Below are 19130 nucleotides of genomic sequence, written 5' to 3'. Positions count from 1 at the left end.
GCAAATGACCGGGTTTCGTTGTTTTTGACTGCTGTATAGTATTCTATAGAGTACATGTCCCATAATTTCTTTATCCAGTCTACTGTTGATGGGCATTTGGGTTGGTTCCAGGTCTTAGCTATTGTGAATTGAGCTGCAATAAACATTAATGTGCAGATAGCTTGTTTGTTTGCCAATTTCATTTCCTTTGGGTAAATTCCAAGGAGTGGGATGGCTGGGTTGAATGGTAGAGTTATATTCAGGTTTCTGAGGAATCTCCAGACTGACTTCCATAGTGGCTTAACCAGTTTGCATTCCCACCAACAGTGGGTTAGTGTCCCTTTTTCCCCAGATCCTCGCCAGCATCTGTTGTTGCTAGATTTCTGAATGTGAGCCATTCTAACCGGGGTGTGGTGGAACCTCATTGTGGTTTTGATTTGCATTTCCCTGATTGCTAGTGATCTTGAACATTTTTTCATGTGTCTGTTGGCCATTTGGATTTCCTCTTTTGAAAAATGTCTATTGAGGTCCTTGGCCCATCTCTTAAGTGGGTTGTTGGTTTTGATGTTGTGAAGAACTATTTTCTGTTTTCCCTGTAGTAGCTACACAATTTTACATTTGCACCAGCAGTATAGAAAGGTTCCAATTTCTCCACAACCTTGTGAACCTCTGTTATTTTCTAGCTTGTCTGGTTCGGTTTTGGTTTGTTAATAGCCATCCTAATGGGTATGGTATCTCATTGTTATTCTGCTGAACCTGACCAGTTCACCCACCTCAGGACTAGCCCCAGACAGCTGCCTGCCAAGTGGAAGGCTCGGCCAGGTCTCCAGAAAGTGAGGGAGGACAGCTCTTAGAATTCCTAACAGGTTCTTGCTATTGTTATTTGTTGAGCTGAATTGCTTGTTAAATCTAAGACATAAGACATCTGTCATGCACAGTTAAACCTAGGCCAGTGCAGAGGGTGCGATCAAACAGGATGACTTGCTGGGTGTTAGATCTTTAAGATGAAGCACTGTACCTGGGTCTCCACTGCAGGGGCTTAATCCACTGTAGGGTTCTTTTTGTTACACATGTCACATGTCAGTAGACTAACCATGAACCCAACAGAAACATAGTGATAAATGGAAAAGTACCCTACTGATAGCTCAACAGGTAGCCTAGGAGTGAGGGGGAGAAATGAGAATTAAAACAGAACCATAGCTTTCCAAATTTGAGCCTCGCTCATGAAACAGACCTAGTGTGTCAGACCATTTCAAGGTGCATCACAATCTAAGTCCAAAGTCTTGACACACCAGCTCCTTCTTATCTCCCTTTGTCCTGAGATAAGTCCGCAGAGAAACTGATACAGCAGTCACTGCACACAGACACCTGTGTCCCAAGGATAAGACCATTTTCTTTTCCAGGAACCTCCTAGTTTGCAAAATCTGATCAAATCTGAAAGATTGTCCTATAACTAACTCCAGCCCTAAACCTTATTGAGTACTACAGTATCAGTAAGCCAGATATGTTGATTACAGGCGTGTTGCATGTGTTCTTAGATTGGAGGGAATTCATCAAATTATATATGAAGCCCATAGCCAACTCTGTTAAGTCACAATTATTGAAAGGACCAGCCAGCTCTGCGGCTCACTAGGCTAATCCTCCGCCTTGCGGCGCCAGCACACCAGGTTCTAGTCCTGGTCGGGGCGCCAGATTCTGTCCCGGTTGCCCCTCTTCCAGGCCAGCTCTCTGCTGTGGCCAGGGAGTGCAGTGGAGGATGGCCCAAGTCCTTGGGCCCTGCACCCCATGGGAGACCAGGAGAAGCACCTGGCTCCTGCCATCGGATCAGCGCAGTGCGCCAGCCACAGCACGCTGGCCGCAGCGGCCATTGGAGAGTGAACCAACGGCAAAGGAAGACCTTTCTCTCTGTCTCTCTCTCTCTCACTATCCACTCTGCCTGTCAGAAAAAAAAAATAGTACCAAACTTACTGTTTCATTCATCTCTCCCTTTGGCCTCACCCTCACGTTCTCTACCACCTTCCTTTAAATTCCTTAAATGCCACGCTGGACACTCCAGTACCTACACTTTTAGTTATATAAGCTCTTTTAAAACGAATAATTTAATACCATGAGTGTGGAGAATCCCACAGGAATCTAAAAAAGAGTCACGGATCACCGCTTACCTGAGAAGGAGATGAATTGTGGAAACACAGTAAAACATTCAGTTAAGAAGTTACCACTAGCCGCAAAATAAAAGTAAAGTGGAGTTATAAGTGAGGAGCTGAGGCAATGCCTAATGGCTGTTAGGGAGACACTCCTAATCATACCAAACAGACATCTCTGGTCAGTCAGGTAACAGTGTGCTATGGACAATACCCTCCTACCCACGCTGACTGGACCATTCCAACATAAGTAAGGCGGAAACAGTATTGTCTGGACTGTTCAACTATAAGCAAGGAGGAACCAGCATTGATTGGACAAGTTGAGGATGGCAAGCTGGAGAACTGCTGGGAATGAGGATCAAAAGGGAGCCCTTGCACCACTCTTCATCCTCTTGGGGATCATGGCCTGGTGTGTGTGAACCTCTGGATCTCCACACATCCGGAGCTGAAGGGGCAGCCTGCTACTCTGCATGGGGCAGGTAGTGGCACAAGCCGACCTGCAGAGCTGTCCCTGAGCTGTAACCCCACTGTCTGTGTGTGTGTGTGTGTGTGTGTGGCCCAGTGTGAGCAAACCTCTGGATCTCCTTGCACTTGGAGTCGAAGAGCCAGCCTGCTAGCTTTGGCTACGCGGCACAAGGTGATGACGGGATCAAGAGGCAATCTGGAGCTGCTCTGTTGCTGTCCTGCGCCGTGTCTGACCAGCCGAGAAGCCACCTCACCGCCTTGCCAGGAGTCCTTATCAGCCTGCTGCCAGACCTGACCACAAAGCCAGACCAGGCCTCTCAGCAGGGGACCTCTCCAACTTCTCGCCTGGCCGTCCACCTGGGAGCTTTGAGCCTACTGCCCAGAGTGACAGCCTTCCCACAACTTCCTGCCTGTAAGTGACTGATCCAAGATCCGTCTCTGCTGAGACATGGAGCTCTGGATCTTGAACACTGACACTCTTTTTCGTGACCGTGATACGAGCCTTGAAAACGCAGCTTTTACAAATAATGTTAGTCATGTGTAATATAACTATGTTTTGACCCTATTCAAGGTATCTGTAAATAATGCTGGAGGCCTTGATGTACATATACTATTATAATTAGATAGCCCTCAAAATTACTTTAACACTGTATGCTGTGATCTATGGATTAATTAATAAGCTCAAGTAGTATTATTGATATTGATATTAATGGTATTGATGCCAGTAGTCCTCCAGTCATTAAGGAAATAGTGTTACTCTGATAGTTAAGTATTATAGTAAGTAAGTTAAGTAGATGATAAGTAGTTATGTTAAGCTAAGAAATTCAGTAAGTTTGTTAAGTTTAGTTATAAGTTATGATAAGTGATATTATTGATAGTGATATTAGTGATATTGATAAGTGTGTTAAGTAATTATGTTAAATTAGGTGATTAGGGCAAGACGTTAAGCTAAGTAGCTAAGTAGTTAAGTCACATTAAAGAGTAATGTTATGTTTATTGATAAGTATGTTAAATAGTATAGATTGACAAGTATATTGATACTGATAAGTGTATTGACCTCAATGAGCATGCTGATGAATAGCGTGATAAAAAACCCCTGGTGTGTAAGCAGTAAAATCTCTCATTGTAAAGGCAGTCTTGTGTCCTGGTGTTCCTTTCTTCCTCGTGACTGACAAGTCATACGTCGCACTTGCTACTGTCGAGCTGCCTGACAGTAGGCGCTCGCAACAATAAGAAACTTCTCAGGCTGACCTGAGAGGAGTAAAGCAATAAAAAAATCACATTATAATTATATCATTTTTCCCTAAGACTCACTGAGAGGCCATGAGAAAATCAGTACAGCAACCTGTTGTGAAATCCCAATGCAATGTTTAACCAATTTCCTATCCTTAAGTAATATCCCCACTATTTATTTTCTTTTTCCTTATTGACAATTACAGGTAATTTTAAGGTGACATAACGAAATGTAAAAATATGTACCGGGGGAGCCTGTAGCCACCTCTCAGCTTTGTTTCCTCACTCAAGTGCTGACTGGGCTTTCCCAAGTCCAGAGGGAGGGAAGTCCCTGGCTTTCCTCTTCCCATTCCCAGTCCCCTCCCCCAAGTCATTCTCCCATCCCTCTACTATTTGCTTAGTTATTGGAGTCCAAAACTTTCTAGCAGCCTGGATGGTGACCTCTGGGGTTGAAATTTCTGGCAGATGCATTCACTATTGGTCTGTGGGCTCCATTATGTCCCATAACCCTCTCCTATAGCAGTGGCCCCAATTCAGCCCTTTCTGATGTCCTAACTTGGGAGATTTTCCCTGCACACATTGGGTATAATATCTTACCTGGCTGGTGTAAGAACCAAGTGAAGAACAAGAGAGAGCAGGTGCTATGAAGCCCATTTCACAATAGGAGAAACCAAGGATCAAAGTACAGTAAGATGGACCAAGTCACACAACTGATAAGCAGTTGTCGCTCCCCCATTCATGGAGGAACGACACTGGACCCTGCACTGTTCCTTTTGCCTGGCCCTTCCTGGGTTAGCTGCCATTCTCTCACTCGTGGAGGAACGATGCCGTCCCGGGTTAGCCGCCAGCCCCCCCCCCCCCGCCTCCGCGGAGGGGTGGCACCCCTGCTGCTTTCTCCGCTTCCACGGAGGAGCGGCACACCACCAGCTGGCTCTCAGGGGTTCCTCAGATGTTTCCCTCAGATGTTCCTGGTGCATGTTGTCTCTCTCCTCCTTTATAGTCCTCTTCCACCAATCCCAACTCTGCTGCCCACACGCTGAGTACGCTGCTCTCCTCCAATCAGGAGCAGGATCAGCTCCTGCAGCTTATCAGTCAAATTGGCGAGGCAGCTGCGTGGAAGTTGTTTACTCGTCCCCAGCGCCATATTGTGGGAGATCAGATGCATAGAATTAGTCTTAGTTCCAGTAATTTAGTCTAGTCTCAGTTGCTCCCCACAAGCAGTGTTTTTATACTTTATTGGTTTATTTTTATTTAATTTGAAAGGCAGAGAGAGAGATTTTCCATCTACTGCTTCAGTCAACAGCCTTCGCTGTGTTAAGACAAAGTCAGGAGCCAGGAACTCCGCCCTGGTCTCCCACATGGGTGGCAGAATTCAAGTACTTTCAGGCTTTTAGAGGATGGCTACCTGCCCTTGGTCATGGTGTCTTCCTCTCATCAACCCAATCTCTGTCTCCTTGGTCACATCTCCTACTCTTACTGCCCATCTTTTGTCAGAATACTGATGATTATATTGGTTCTGTTCAGATAATCTTGGATAACTTCCCTATTTCAAGGACAGCATGGAACACAGCATATTCACAAATTCCAGTATTAGGACGTGAACCTTTCCAGGGAGCCATTATCCATACAAAGTCATAACTGACTCTAAATTAATGTCACCATTTACCCTCTGAAAGCATTCTTTTCAAACTGTGCTGGTGAGCATCCTCTTCCTCCTTCTCTGAAAGGCAAGGATGGGGTATTCAGCAGATTTTTGTAAGGCAAAAAGAACAAGAATTTACACAAAAGAGCTTGCAAAAGAAAAATATGCAAAGGAACCTTGGTTTTATTGGCACAACTGAAAAAAAGAAGTGACAGTTGGCATGTGGTCTCTGACTTGTAAAAAGGAGCCCAACTTTTGGTCTAGAGTTTCCTCTTTGTCTCGTGTACCAGCCCACCCCAGGGACTGATGTTCACTCCGATGACCTTGCTGTAAAGGAAGAGCTTATATCACAATGCTGACGTGGAAACTGTGCACCAAAGATTGAGACACAGTGTCTCAAATCCAAGTGGCTTAGTTTAAAGAGGAAAACGTGGGTGCATGGAACATTCACATATATGGATTACAGAATAAGACCTTGAGACAAGAAGGCCTTCCTGCCTGGGAATTCTTGTTTGGAATCCATGAACGCCTAGAAAATCAATAAATGGGTTTCGGAGGCCCATGATGTTTCCAGTTCCTGTGTTTCAGACATACAATTTAGTGCTTGCATTCCATGTATTTTCTTTTTCTGAAAGAAAATCCATAGCTGTCATCATTTTCTCAAAGTGACCTGTGACTATAAAATAAGAGATTCTATATGAGAGGTTCAATTAGGAAGAGGTAAAAAGACCCAATGTCATTGATTTTCTGATACAAGGAGTTATTTCTAGTTATCTGTGGAATATGCTTAAAGTCATGTCGGGGACCAACCATATGCAGGCTACAGCTCAGCCTCAGTAGCATCCAGAGGGCAGTGTTGGGAACAGCAGGTGTATAAGTTTCCTAAGGAGGAGCTATATACTTCAGTGTCAATTCTGCTCATGTGAATGAATACAGGCAAAAAGCAAAATGGATTTAATCAAATTTAAATGCATTGACTTGCCAGATGACATAGCATGTCAGCAAGAAGGCAAAAATCTGTGTAAATTTTCTTAACTTCAGGCCTACAACAGTGCCTGACTGTAAATGATTAATAAATCTATATTGAATGACTCAATTGAGCTTTCTAAAACACTATGAAAATTATGGAGTCAATTAAACTAGCCTGGCTTGTTAGTTTGTTTTACCATTAATAAAAACGTATTTGATTTTATTTAAAAACTATATACAGGCATTGAGCAGAAAATTCTAACAATCTTATCTGCAAAATTTCTAAGACTAAAAGTCTGAAAACCACTCTTGGAAACATTTTGACTGTCATCAATGTCCCATTTCCTTATATTTGTATTAAAAATTCACATGTGTGGGATGAGCATTGGCATGGTTGTCATAACCCCACTTGGGATGCCTGCATTCCATATTGGAGTGCCAGGGGTTGAGTCCCAGCTCTGCTCTTGGCTCCAGCTTCCTGCTAATGAGCAACTTTGAAGGAAGCAGATGTTAGATTAAGCAGTTGGTCCCCTGCCACCCACATGGAGGAAGACCTTGGCTCCTGGCTTCAGCTGTTTCCCAGCATTTGAGAAGTGAATCAGCAGATGGAAGCTCGCGCGCTCTCTCTCTCTCTCTCTCTCCATTTCAAACAAGTAAATATTTTAAGCATTCACAAATGAAGGAAAATGGGAAGTAAAGGCCACTACATGATTCTATCCATTCATAATCATAATTAGGAACTATAATTCAATGAAAATAAAGTATTTTCATTTCAGAGCTAATGACAGAATGAAAAGTTTCTGATGATGCTGATTGAAAGTGAACGTGCCTGCGTGATGGGATTCAGGTGCCTCAGTCACAGCTCTCATATGCTAACGGGGGTGTCTTTGTTGTAGCTGTTATGAGTCTGGTATGGATCATATTGATGTGCATATCTGGGGGCAGGCCCATCGAACAGCAGCCTTTCAATCCACAGGCTCCACAGGCTTGTTTTGAAGTCTGAGCACTTTCTCACATCAAAGAATGGAAGGGAAGCTTCTGAATCAGAAATTAAGATTTCTTACATCATGGGCTGCAGCCACAGTGCTGGCTGGGTGCTTTACCTGAGTATCTCAGCTTGCAAGCAGCCAACTTTGTACAAAACATGTTACAGCATCTGGTGAGATGATCTTTTGGGTTGGACTTGAGCAGCAAGGTAATGGCTTTAGAGGGGATAAACAACTTCTGAAATATATCCCAGCAAAGCAGTGATCACCAGGCATGTGTGGATGGTCTCATGTGTGGCCTGTGCGAGTCTAGCTGCAGGAGATAGAAGGATCTCAAAATCAGAGCAAACTGGGCAGGTGGGGTTTGTGAGAGGGTGATTATTGACTTCAGCTTATAGGCAACACACCAGTTATCTTTTTAGGCCTTAGTACACACATCATGGACAATTCACATCTTTCTCAGGGAGTTGGAGGAGACATTGGAAACACTCAAAACTCTGATTCTATGCCAAATAACTCCAAGCCTGGGTATGGCCTCAATTGAAAAACCAGTGAGGATGAAAAAAGATTGCAAGATTAAGACAGACAACACTGAGGTGGTCTCAACACTGTTATTGAAGCTGGGCCTTATCAAGGAAGATATTTGGTCCAGTATTCTGGGTCCACACTGTATGGAAAATCTTTTCTTAAGCCAGTCCCAAAGGGACAAATATCATATGTTCTCCCTGATCGGTGACAACTAACTGAGCACCAAAAAGGAAACCTGTTAAAGTGAAATGAACACTATGAGAAACAGTGACTTGATCAGCCCTCACCCTGACTGTTGATGAACAACTTAATATGTTATCTCTCTCAGTATTTTTTTGTTTATTTGTTCTACTTAATACTTTTGGTTGAATACTGTAATCAATACACAGTTATTCTCAAATGTTGAAACTTAACTGAAAAGTGATCTCTGTTAAATATAAGAGTGGGAGTCAGAGAGGGAAGAGATGTGCAATTCAGGACATGCTCAAGCTGACTTACCTCAAACGGTAGAGTTAGAAACATACCAGGGGATTCCAATTCAATCCCATCAAGGTGGCATGTACCAATGCCATCTCACTAGTCCCAGTGATCAATTTCTGTTCACAATTGATCATAATGATAGGACTAAGAACCAAAGGGATCACATAAACAAGACTAGTGTCTGCAAATACTAGCTGATAGAATAAAAGAGGGAGAGAACGAGCCAACATGGGAAGCGAGATATACAGCAGACCCATAGAATGGCAGATGTCCTAAACAGCACTCTGGCCTCAGAATCAGCCCTTAAGGCATGCAGATCTGGCTGAAAAGCCCATGACAGTATTTCAGGCATGGAAAGCCAAGACACTCTGGCAAAACAAACAAAAAAACAAACAAACCACCTTCATGAAAGATCTCCGCGAGTGAGATCCCAGTGAAAAGACAGGTAATCAAAGAAGGAGGTACCTTTCTCTGAAGGGAGGAGAGAACTTCCACTTTGACTGTGACCTTGTCTAAATATGATCAGAGTCGGCGAACTCAAAAGGATTCCATAGCCTTGGTGACTCATGACAAGAGCCTAGGGTGATTATTGATGCCATAAACAAGAGTGTCAATTTGTAAAGTCAACAACAGGAGTCACTATGCACTTACTCCTCATGTAGGATCTCTGTCCTTAATGTGCTGTACATTGTGATTTAATGCTATAACTAGTACTCAAACAGTATTTTTCACTTTGTGTTTCTATGTGGGTGCAAACTGTTGAAATCTTTACTTAATATATGCTAAACTGATCTTCTGTATATAAAGAGAATTGAAAATGAATCTTGATGTGAATGGAAGGGGAGAGGGAGAGGGAAAGGGGAGGGTTGAGGGTGGGAGGGAAGTTATGGGGGGGAAGCCATTGTAATCCATAAGCTGTACTTTGGAAATTTATATTCATTAAATAAAAGTTAAAAAAAATCTTTTCTTAGGCAAAGTATAACTGAGATGCAGGAAACAGGTAATACAAGGTCAAGTGCAGAGCAGGATGAGGTTTGAGAGCTCAGGCTACCAGAACCAGCACTAAGATATAGTAGGAAAAGCCACCACCTGCAATACTACTGTCCCATATGGGTGAAGGTTCATGTCCTGGCTGCTCCACTTCCAACCCTGCTTCCTACTAATGTGCCTGGGAAAGCAGTGGAAGATGACCCAAGTACTTGGGCCATGCATAAGTTACCAGTCCTCTTAAAAATTGGCTCTGATACTAGCTCAGGGATACTTCTTCCAGACCCAGTCAGTCAAAGGAACAATGAGTCAGGCTGCTTTCAACAGTAGGGCGAAGAAACCCCACCTCTCAATGGTGGGAATGTTAAATAATGTGGGACCATCTTTAACTCAATGCATGTAGACACACATGGTGTCAACGATTCTCTCCTTCACCAAATCCAGCCAGGTTACCATAAGCCATTATTTTGACTAGGCCGACAGTTTGTCCTACTGACAGTTAAACAAATGCTAACATAGTTTCTAACAGCTTGAGACCACATCCCTAGGAAGACCTTGGCTTCCCTTAAAGTAGGAGATTTCCTGAGAATAATCAAACTACTAAAAGAATTTCTTGCTGCTCCAGCCAATACCTGAAGATAGTGCCCTTGTGTCCTTTCTCTGTGGGAAGGAAGGAGGCTGACTTGGAAAATCACCAGTTAGCAAAACCAGATGGGTTAAACATGGGTTATTCTGCCCTTCCCACATGTGATGTTTTACTTCTTGGACTCTTCTGAATCCCCCATCATTCCTTCTAGTCCCTCGTTCTTGCTTTAAAATGCCCATTACACATGGAAAATCTCTTGATACACGTCAGAGTTCAGTTCTGTTCACAATGAACTCTTTTCCCAATAGCACTAGTAATATTACTGATTAAAATGTGTCCTTACTACTTTTGTGTCCTGCTTTGTTTATCTTTGACAATGAACACACAGACATGCTCTAGAATTCTGTACAAAGAAATGTCAACAATTTCATAGAAAAAATATAATTAAAAAGTATATTTACTTTGGTGCAAAACATTTTGAAATCCATGCATACTTTTCTCATAATGCACATTTGCCATGAACTTTGTGGAGGTCACTTGTATAATGAAAGGGAATGTCGCTGGCGCCGCAGCTCACTAGGCTAATCCTCCGCCTTGTGGCGCCAGCACACCAGGTTCTAGTCCCAGTCGGGGCGCCGGATTCTGTCCCTGTTGCCCCTCTTCCAGGCCAGCTCTCTGCTGTGGCCCGGGAGTGCAGTGGAGGAAGGCTCAAGTCCTTGGGCCCTGCACCCCATGGGAGACCAGCATAAGTACCTGGCTCCTGCCATCGGATCAGCGTGGTGCGCCAGCAGCAGCGCGCTGGCCGCGGCGGCCATTGGAGGGTGAACCAACAGCAAAGGAAGACCTTTCTCTCTGTCTCTCTCTCTCACTGTCCACTCTGCCTGTCAAAAAATAAAAAAGAAAAAAAGAAAAAAAATAAAAAAAGAAAGGGAATGTAGGGGTCTGGCGCTGTGGCGCAGTGGGTTAAAACCCTGGCCTGAAGCACCAGCAACCCATATGGGTGCTGGTTCTAGTCCCGGCTGCTCCTCTTCTGATCCAGCTCTCTGCTATGGCCTGGGAAAGCGGTAGAAGATGGCCCAAGTCCTTGGGCCCCTGCACCCACATGGGAGACCTGGAAGAAGCTCCTGGAACCTGGCTTCAGATCGGCCAAGCTCCTGCCATTGCGACCATCTGGGGAGTGAACCAGTAATGGAAGACCTCTCTCTCTGTCTCTACCTCTCTCTGTAACTCTGTCTTTCAAATAAATAAAATCAATCTTAAAAAAAAAAAGAAAGGGAATGTAGGAGATAGGGTCATTTTTAAAAGCTCTGTTCAGGGGCATGGATGAAAAAGGAAGCCACGAGTCAGTTCAGACTGAGCTTCCTTCTGCAGGCTTCAGTCTCTTAAGCTGGGCACCTCGTCACACTGCCCCACTTCGCCAACTCTGTAATCTCTGCTTAACTCGTTGTTCTCCTTCCACTTGAAATTAATTTCAAATCACAACAAACAGTAATTTGTCCCAGGTAGTAGTAGTTCAGGCATCTCTGAGCCACTGAAATGTGACTGTTGCTGCAGGCACAGAGACTAAGACCTATCTCCTCTCTCTGGCAGGTGAGTGGGGACCTGGATACACCCTTCTTTCTTGTTCCCCCGGGCAGTGCTTGCCTGTTCAAACAGTGCTGCCCTTCTCCACTGGCTCAGGCTGGGTCAGGCCCAAAAGTCTTTATGGAGATGAGCTTTTTCATCTTATTACAAAAATTTTGAAAGACTGGTAGGAAATTGCATGACTTGGGACTTTACATCTTGACAGCATAGCATTCTCACTTCATGTTTTCTCTCTACCCAGTCATGGGACTGTTTCTCAAACCCTAACTCTATGCTCAGCCCTGATCATATCTTTACTCACTTGATTCCTCAGCCTTTACATTAGGGTTTAATTGTGAGACCCAAATTCACTGTCCCTAAAGTCTTTTCTTTTACACAATACTTCTGAGAATTTTTTTCTGAAATCCTCATCTTCTCCACTGTGCCACTATAAGATCTAGAATATTTCCTGGTTTTGCTGATTCCTTCTATTTTTCCCCACAAACATTGTTTATCCGCCATAAGTCTGGTGCATGTTCTAGGGTGGTGATGGTGCTAAATAATCTGCCCTCCAGGAACCCAGAGTCAATCAGGGAGACAGACAGGTACAGTAACAAGAGAATGTACAGGCGACGTGGAAGACAGAGCCAACACTTGTGCCTGAAAAGGGGCAGGGAAGGCTTGGGTGGCCTTGGAGGAAAAGGAAGCAGGAGCCACACTGGAAGACAGAAGAAGGACCTTCCAGGCAGGTGAAAGCCCATGCAAAGACACTGAGGCATGAGTATCTGAATACGTCTGGCACTATTATGGGTAGTTTGGTGTGGCCAGAACACCTCGTACATGCAAATGTAATAAGAAACAGGTGCTGCAGAGATGAGCAGGCTCCAAATGATGAACAACTCTGAGAGCTTTGCTAAATTATTCACTCTTTACTTGAAAGACAACAGGGAGCTCTGTGGGGCCTAAGCAATAGATATGATCAATTGTATTTTAGACTACGATTACTATTATTCTTCAGCTGTGTTCCTGAAGCTTGACTTTTCTCCAAAAGTCCACACTGTCAGAATGTAAGGTCATTTCAGTGTATATTTTATTTATATTGGTTTTGCATTTTCCCAAATCTGTAAAAGTATATCCTCCCCACTCTTTTTTTTTTTTTTTTTTTTGACAGGCAGAGTGGACAGTGTGAGAGAGAGACAGAGAGAAAGGTCTTCCTTTTTGCCGTTGGTTCACCCTCCAATGGCCGCCGCTGCAGCCGGCGCACCGCGCTGATCCGATGGCAGGAGCCAGGATCCAGGTGCTTTTCCTGGTCTCCCATGGGGTGCAGGGCCCAAGCACCTGGGCCATCCTCCACTGCACTCCCTGGCCATAGCAGAGAGCTGGCCTGGAAGAGGGGCAACCGGGACAGAATCCGGCGCCCTGACCGGGACTAGAACCCGGTGTGCCGGCGCCGCAAGGCGGAGGATTAGCCTATTGAGCCACGGCGCCGGCTCCTCCCCACTCTTATTTCCCTTTCATGACCCTACCTTTGGAAACACTGCAGGTGGATTTGGAGTCAACATTTTGAGCACCTGCTCTGTGCCACGAACCACGTGACACCAACTTCATCATCTTTTCCCCTCTCCTTCACCAGATCTGTTCCCCAACACCTAATGCAATGACTTCAAGTGTCAGTGAGGGACCTTGGGTCCCAACGTGAAAACTCCAAAGAAGCATACAATACTCCTGCCTCAGCTCATGTCGTGCATTTAGGGGACCTGGGGAGTTGAGTCCTCCTGCCTGTCAGTAAGAGTCGTTCCCTGAAGTAGAGACAAATCCTCAATGTTGCCGTTTTTTAGCCACTCACGATCTCTCAGACCATTCAACCATGGCCATCCTGGCTTAAATGTATAACTTAAGGATCCTGTAGAACTACAGTGTTGTGCATCATCCCCCTGAGTCACAGAGCTGTTTGTAGCATTTTGTTCAAGTTTATTTATAGTTTACTGCTTTTTACTTGGGTTTTGTGCATGAATGGATCTCCAGAAGAGATTTAACTAATCCACATGGTTTTTGAAAATGTAGTGGCGAACCTCCAGTAGGACAAGAGCCTGTTTCACTCACAACAGGACCCAAGTCAGGTTAGCCTAATTCAGCTAAGTTCCAGCTGCGATTTTCACCAGTAGTTGGGTCAACACATGTTTCCACGAGCTTGTTGACAAACGTTGGAGAAGAAAAGGCCTATAAGAGAGAGCATCTGTCCACTATTCAAAGAAAACCACACTGGGAAGAATGGACAGAACTGTGTGCTTTCTTTCACCTCCCTAAAACTCATAACACAAGGTAATCAAACATTTAATTCAGATGAAATACGTTTACATAAATGTATCTCTATCCATAACAGAGAGTAGGTTCCCAATTTCTCATTTCCACCCATTTTAAAAAACTCAACTTTTGGCCTAGCTTGTTCCCACAGAAAAAAGTCCACCTGTCTCAGCTTCCCTTGCTGGAAGCAGTGGCCATGTGACCCTATGTCCCAGCCTCCCCTACAACCAGGTGTGGCCAATGAGATGCAAGCTCAAGTGCTGGGAAAGACTTTCAGGGGAAGCCCTTTATAAAGGAAGATGTGAACTCCACTGGCCTTCCTTGTTTCCTTCTGCTGCAGGTCTAGGACAGAGACATGATGGTTAGACCTCTTGCAGTCATTTTTTGATCTTTAGATGATCTTGAGGATGCAAGTCAGCTCTAGGATAGTGGGGCAGGAAATTAGGAACTAAAGTCCCTAAAGATAGCATGGGATGGGACTGCTTTACAGAAGTCTGTCCGTGGACTCCTTTCATTTAAAAATGATTAAATGAATGAGGGACCCTCAATATTGATTCAGCTATAGTTTCTTGGATTTTTTCTTTTATATGCATCCCAACTGAACTCTACCTTGGAGATTTATAGTATATGGGAATCTAAGGCCCTCCCCTAAGAAACCTGTGGATCTTGGAGGTGTCTGTTTGAATGGTCCTGACCTGCACCTGTGCACATGTTCCTAGCTGTACCTGCTTAGCTCTGCTCTGATCCAATCATGAAATTCAGTCTCCTCCACAAAATCCACTCAAGATCTGGGCATCTTCCATCCAGGGACTTCCAAATCTACATCAACTGTTTCTATTAACTCCTGCCTTTTTGCCCCCCACTTCCCATCACTTCTCTCATGGTTCTTTAGCCAGGAAGAACCCAGTGTCTCATCTGACCCCACTTCCCCCTTTTCTTTCTCCTTTCTTTCTCCTATCATCTCCCTCATGTTCACATTTTGCAACTACATTTACAAAAAGCAACTCAATCATCATGTTTGCTTTCCCCAAATATTCCATCAGACAAAAGAACTTTTACTTAATGGAATCCAGAAGGAAGCTGTGTTTATTAATGGCTTACCTTTTCTGACGTATTAGTATTTCCAAAAATTGAATAAAAGTGTCTCAAAACCCCCATTCTCAGTGGATGTGAATGTGTCCCTCAAAATCTCAAGAACCTCAAAGTTCATGAATGAGTGCGTGGTGGGATTGGAAAGGAGTGTTGGAACACAGACCCTAGACTTGGCTGAGTTAGTGTGCACAGGTGGGCCAACATTATTACATTACTAATGCACCTAGGATCACTGGCTACTTTCCTGGTTGGAAGCTCTTCTGATGTAATCTCTTAGGTGATGGTTCTCTCCCACCATGTGCCTACTTCCTGTATTACATCACAAGTATCTTTTTATCAGTGATGGTCACCATGACTAGTCACTCCTCAGGACCTTTCTGAATACCTATTTTGTGTCTGTGTACATCCATTTAAATGTTTTGAGATAATAATCAAAAGTGAAACATACTAACATTCCAATATGTTACCTACAAACCATAATGGTAGTTCATTGTTCACTTAACATTTATCCAACATTTACTGCTAGATTTTTCACTCATGTCTCTTCAGTCTTCACAACTGCCATAGAATATTGGTATCGTTATATCCAATTGTATGATGAAATAAACTGATACTCAAAGGGGTGGAGCATCTTACCCCATGGCAGGTGGCTATTAAGTGATGAAGCCATGATGATGATGAAGGTTCCTCCCATCCCACATAAAGAACTCTGTTAATTCACTCCTGAACATCCTTGTCAAAAGATCAAGAGCTGCTTACCATTTCCTTAGGGGAGTGCAGACACGAGATAGCACTGCGCTAGAAGAAGTAAATTCTGAGTGGGGAGGAAAGGGACAGCCACAAGCCTGGATTTGGTTTGAATTAAGAAGCAATAGATACAGGAGCTGGCGCTGTGGCGCAGTGGGTTAATGCCCTGACCTGGAGCGCCGGCATCCCATAAGGGTGCCGGTTCAAGACCCGACTGCTCCAATTCCCATCCAGCTCTCTGCTATGGCCTGGGAAAGCAGTAGATGATGGCTCAAGCCCTTGGGCCCCTGCACCCACATGGGAAATCCAGAAGAAGCTCCTGGCTCCTGGCTCCTGGCTCCTGGCTTTGGATCAGTGCAGCTCTGGCTGTAGCGGCCAACTGGGGAGTGAACCATTGGATAGAAAACCTCTTTCTCTCTCTCTGACTCTCCTCTCTCTGTGTAACTCTGACTTTCAAATAGATAAATAAATCTTTAACAACAACAAAAAAAGAACCAGTGGAGATAACACAGGAAAGCCAGAAACAATGAGACCCAGTGTAAACCTGGGTGTCAGCAAGAGATAAAGCCAGGAGTAGTCCTTATGGTGCATTAGGTTAAGCTTCTTCTTGGGTTGCCCACCTCCCATATTAGAGTGTTGTTTCAAGTCCCAGCTACTCCATGCTTCCAACCCAGATTCCTGCTAGTGCTCCTGGGAGGCAGCAGATGATGCCCGCCCCCCCCCAACTTGGGTACCTGCCACCCATATGAGAAACCCAGAGGGAATTCCTGGCTCTGGTCCAGCCTAGCTGTGGCTATTGCAATCACCTGGGGAGTGAATCACCTGATGGACTATGTCTGTTTCTCTCTCTCTCTCTCTCTCTCTTCTCTCTCTCATTCTGCCTTTCAAATAAGTAAATCGATCTTTAAAAGGAGAGAGGGGAGCAAAGACAAGAGCTCCCTTTGTGACAGTGCCAGCTTTAACAGTATCTCCTGTCACCCTGGTCATTTTTTTCTCCTGATTAAGGAACTTGTCATGAATAAGATGATTGAAGCCAATGCAGGCCATAAAGTACTCAGGAAGTGTATTCATACCCAACAAGCCAGAACCACAGGTACAACACCTGTAATCATAAACCCTCAGCCTCTGGCTACAGAGGAGAGAGCTGTGGTATGAATCAGAGCTCACTGAGTGAAGTAAATAAGAAAATGCTTCAAGGAAGAAACCTCATACTCAATAACAGATTTTGAGATGATGAAAAATTGGGGCAGAGATGGCATGGGTCCTTTAAGGACATGGCATAGGTTATGACTTGTCATAACCCACAAGCAGTGCAGGGGTGTTCAGATATTCTTAGGTTATGTGCACTCAATGTTCAATGAACAAAGGCAGTCCTGTTGTGAGAAATGATACTGGCCAGTGTTGGGGACATCTGTGCAAATGACAAGAGCTCTCACTTCATTGCAGGATAGAGGTTTTGTTGAGTTGTGTATGTGCACACACACTTGGCTTTCAGCTTCAGTGGAAAAAAAATCACTTCCTGATACCTATGCTCTTCTTTTGATCTTGCACAGTAAGAACTCACCCTGCAAGCATGGAAATTGCTTCCATTTACTGAAAACTGCCTATGTGTTGGGTACTACCATGACCTACTCCTACGGACTATGTCTCCTCTCCGTTTTCCAGTTGGGAAATCTCATATTGAAGAAGGTACAGGATTTTTCTCTGCTACACGGTTAAGTCAGTGATGTATACTGTAGTCAGTGCTGAAGTCTGAGCAAACTTGATTGCTTCTGGGTTCCACATCTTTGGGATGGCTGTGGGTAGAACTGTCTTCCTCACTCACCCAGTGAAGGCATAAAGCTAACATACAGCCCAACACCAAGATATTCTCTTCATTTTAAGATTTTCAAGCCTACTCACAGCTATTCACTAGAACATTACTGTCTCAGGAGTCGAAAGCCTGTGCCAAATGCACTTCTGGGTGCCCTTGGAACATTCACCAATTGATGACAAACAAGACGGGGCACTCCTAGAGTTTTCTGGGAACTTAGAATGTTTTCGATAAATACTGCCTTTTTCTGTCCGTGCCATTTTTCCTCATGTTACAACTTGACTTGCAACTTCCACAGGTGTCTTAGAATTCTCTCAAAGACTAGCCTGTGGTGCAGGTCTCATCAGACTCCCACTGGGGAAACAGCCAGAGCTTTGACCTACTAAGCACTTATTTCTTGCCACTCACGCTGTTTTATTGTTTGGTCACAACATTTATCTGAGCTTTTCCAGAAATGTTGAAAGGTCAATATTATAATATAAATGAGGAAACTGAAGACATAAAGGTTCCATCATGAGTCTCATAGATTACACAGCAGTAAGTAGTAGATAGGAGATTTGAACATGGGCCTGTCTGTCCTCACAGACTGTGTTCATAGTCATTCAATTATTCTGCCTGCCAAAGACTCTGAAATTTCTCTAGGCTCTGCCCCTGTGATTGTCCTATTGACTGCTTTCCCAAAGCTTCCCTTGGTCATAGGGTCAGAGACTTTAAGCAGCAGCATTTGTGACCAATGATGTCCACATCCACAGCACCACTGGTCCAATCCGTGCTGGAGGCGAAATGAGGCAAACTCCCTGACTTGTACTGTTTCTGATTCAGGTGTGGGAATTTCAGCCCCACTGACATTTATAAGAATAGCCTCCGCTCAATAAATCCTCAAATAAAAAAAGTTGCTATTTCCTACACTGAAAAGCATACAATTTAAAACTCTATCTGCAGGGCTGTGCTGTGGTGTAGTGGGTAAAGCCGCTGCCTTCAGTGCCAGCATCCCATATGGGTGCTGGTTTGAGTCCCAGCTGCTCCAGTTCCAATCCAGCTCTCTGCTATGGCCTGGGAAAGCAGTGGAAGATGGCCCAAGTGCTTGGGTCCCTGCACCTGGGTGGGAGACCCACAGGAAGCTCCTGGCTCCTGGCTTTGGATCAGCACAGCTCCAGCTATTGTGGCCAGCTGGGGAGTGAACCAGTGGATGGAAAACTTCTCTCTCTCTTTCTCTGCCTTTATGTAATTCATGTTTCTCGGCCTGTCTGTAATTCTGCCTTTCAAATAAATAAATCTTTTTTAAAAACTCTATCTGCTATTTAAAAATTACTTTTTAAAAATTGCTATCAATTTAGATAGCTTCCACAGCATTCATAATGAGTTCTCCTCAAAGCCTAAGCAGGGAGGGAAGGGATCACATGATCTCGAACAGCTGTGTAGACAGGTGTGCTTTGGCCTGATCCTTGAGCTTGTCTGCGAACAGCGCCTGACTCTGCTGTATCCTACTTTTTAACAAAGCATTTAGATTATATGTCTCTTCTTTATCTAATATTTAGATATTTTCTCCCAGAAAAACAGTGTCCAGTTTTCCTCTCCAAAGCAGAAAGTTTGTCTCCTAGAAATGAACACATCA

This window comes from Oryctolagus cuniculus, chromosome 16, assembly GCF_964237555.1.
Source record: "Oryctolagus cuniculus chromosome 16, mOryCun1.1, whole genome shotgun sequence".
Taxonomy (NCBI): Eukaryota; Metazoa; Chordata; class Mammalia; order Lagomorpha; family Leporidae; genus Oryctolagus; species Oryctolagus cuniculus.
Note: the sequence above shows the minus strand (reverse complement) of the source record.